The sequence below is a fragment of the Macrotis lagotis genome, chromosome 4 (genome assembly GCF_037893015.1).
Source record: "Macrotis lagotis isolate mMagLag1 chromosome 4, bilby.v1.9.chrom.fasta, whole genome shotgun sequence".
Lineage (NCBI taxonomy): Eukaryota > Metazoa > Chordata > Mammalia > Peramelemorphia > Peramelidae > Macrotis > Macrotis lagotis.
This window is the reverse complement of record NC_133661.1, coordinates 189797179-189800046: the sequence shown is the minus strand read 5'-3', so window position 1 is coordinate 189800046 and position 2868 is coordinate 189797179. Positions and strand designations below refer to the sequence as shown.

The 2868-nt window shown below is 34.4% G+C and overlaps 1 pseudogene; it reads left to right on the top strand.

Moving 5' to 3' along the window:
• The first annotated feature begins 229 nt into the window (after positions 1-229).
• Positions 230-946, top strand: LOC141522828 (small ribosomal subunit protein mS26 pseudogene; annotated as a pseudogene).
• The last annotated feature ends 1922 nt before the right edge of the window (positions 947-2868 follow it).

The following is a 2868-nucleotide window of genomic DNA, read 5'->3' as shown; positions in this document are numbered from 1 at the left end:
AATGAGAAGAGAAATCCTCCAAATCTTCATTGACAGTCCTGTTATTAAAAATGGCATCTTAAAGTGGTAGAGGACCATTGTGGACCCTACATGTTTGGTCCCAAGAGACACAAAGATTTCTTGGTGGCACATATGTCAACTCTATAACATAAATAAAATTGATAACAAAAGTTCAACAGGATGCACTAAGCAATGCTATAATACTAGAGTCTCAGAATTCCTCATGGTTATGGCCATGCTCGGCACTTTGGGTTGATTGGGCAACTCAATCAGGCCTCTGGTCCTGGTTAACTTCTTTACCACTATTGCTTCAGCCTGCAAGGGGCCATAAAACCATGACCCACCCACCAATTCCATGATCAGGTGCTTGAGAATTCCAACCCTGGTAGACCTCATCAAAATGTACATACTGATGGAACTTTATAAGAGCTACTGACAGATAGTGCGAGCCCTCAGGCTTGAATTCTTGTAAGAAGTTTGGAGAAAAGCTTCTGATGATAAATTGGGGAAACTGAAAGCTGAGCATGATGCTGAGGAACAGAAGTGGCTCATGGCCTGGAACCAAGCAGAGAATGACCAGCTGCAGGCGCTGATGATCTCAAGGTTTCAGTAGTAATAGCAGGAACAGGTGCAGCATGAGGTCCAGGAGGAGATGAAGAAGGCACAGGAGATGGCAGTGTTTATCCAAGAGAAGGAGAGAGAAGTTTCCCAGTTGCAAGAACATGTGGAAACATTCATTACCCAGGATAACTTAGAAGAGAAGATTGAAGTTGCCGTCAACAATCCTTGAAACCAAAATTGGGCCCTTACCAAGGAGGGCAATGTAATTCAACCACCTGGTGACTTAACACTGCAAAGCCCCAGAGGGCTGGAGCTCTCCTTCACCCCACCACCCATTCCAGGTTCTATCGATCTTTATTGCTCCTTATGGATAAATAAGGAATAAGTAGGTATAGAATAAAGGGATGCTGTCTCTTTGTTAAAAAAAAAAAAGTTCAGTAGGTCAATTGATTTAGTCAAACATCACAGGAAATTTTTGTGACCACTATGCTTCAATACTTTACTGTAATACTGTAATCTTTCCAATATCTATGGACTTAAAACTAATTGCTTCTCTCCAAAGTTTCCTCTCTCATCTATCTAGGGTAAGACAAGTGGATAACAATATCTTGCAAGAGTCCCGCTGTTCTTTTTTTTGGGAAAATTTTATTTATTTTTAATTTTACAATTTTTCTCCCAATCTTGCTTCCTTCCCCCCACCCCCACAGAAGGTATTCTATTAGTCTTTACATTGTTTCCATGGTATGCATTTATCTAAATTGTATGTGATGAAGGAGAAATTATATCTTTAAGGAAAAAACATAAAGTATGAAATATATAGTGTCTAAAAGCACTTAAAAGCATAGCAGACATATTGGACATCAATGACCATTTTATCCATGAGCAATTGATGCAACACTGATGTAAGAGAGTTCTTGATATAACCAACATGGAGATTTTATCTTAGAACAACACTTTGCCTTAGATTAATAGGATAATAACTAGAATCAGTTATTTTCCCAAGTTTTAATATAAGTGCTACACCATGTGAGATAGACTAACAATAAAATTAACAATGCAATGAGCTATAAAGGAAAGAGCAGTGTTTTATCTTTAATTTGCTGCTCTTTGTAAGGTTTTAGGAAAATGATTTCATCGCTGGTCTTAAACTATTGAGATGAATTACTTTTAAGCTCTAGAGTTCTGTTTTCCTACTTTAAATTTTCCACATAATCTATTATAATCAAGTTAGTTTCAGGTTATAAATTATGACTTCAAAGCAAATGGAATCTTAGTCAAAGACAGAAAATCAGATAGTTCTTCTAACACTCACTATGTCTTCTAGAGTTCAGAATTAGCATCAGTGACAATGGAAATTGAAACATGGAACAGTGGTTCCTTTCTTAAGAGGGAATGAAAACATGGAAAGAATGGAAGATAAGAAAGGAATAGGATAAGATAAGACAAAGATGAAGGAGAACAACGATGATGAGGGGGAGAAATAATACAAATAAAAGGAGATACAAAGGTAAATTATGCTTCAACATTATCAATGAAAATTATAAAACTTATTTTATGACAATGATTTTCAGTTATATGTATCTGATTATCTTTGATAACACTTTGTTGAATAGGTTTGTGGATTATTTAGATAAGATTTAGAAGCATGTTCATTAAATTTGTGAATGACTGAAATCTGGAAGGAGTTGTTATATGCTTCATGAGGAAAAATAGAGTTGGGGAGGCATAGAATTCAGCTATGACTGAATATTTGGCAAGCCGTTTTGTTAAATAGTGATTTAGTTTATTGTAACTACAGCAGGCAAAATAGGGATGGATGATTCTAAGTTTCAAGAAACAAAAAGAAAATATAATTCTATTTACTATAAGCATTGATTTTCTCATAGAGATGCACAATGAGTGAGTACAGTAATGTGTCTGTGTGTGTGTGTGTGAGAGAGAGAGAGAGAAAACTAACTATCAAAGGCAATTTTTAATCATAGCTATGGAGCTATTTATACTCTAAGTCAAGCTAAATAAATTTATAATTTATACAATCTTATATAGATTTAAAGTATACATCAAAGCAAATTGAAAGATGTGCTTTATAGTAGAAATCTCATTGTTCTAAGTGACAATATCTGTATTTAAATTCACACATACTAAATAAAGTTAAATAAAATAAATACTTCATTGATTCTTATTAAAGTTAAATATCAAAAGAATCAAATAGAAAGGTAAATTTATGATCCATGTATTTCATTGTGTATATATAATTTTCTTTGGCTATGTCATTTAGCTTTTTAAGATATTCTTCAGAAAAGACAT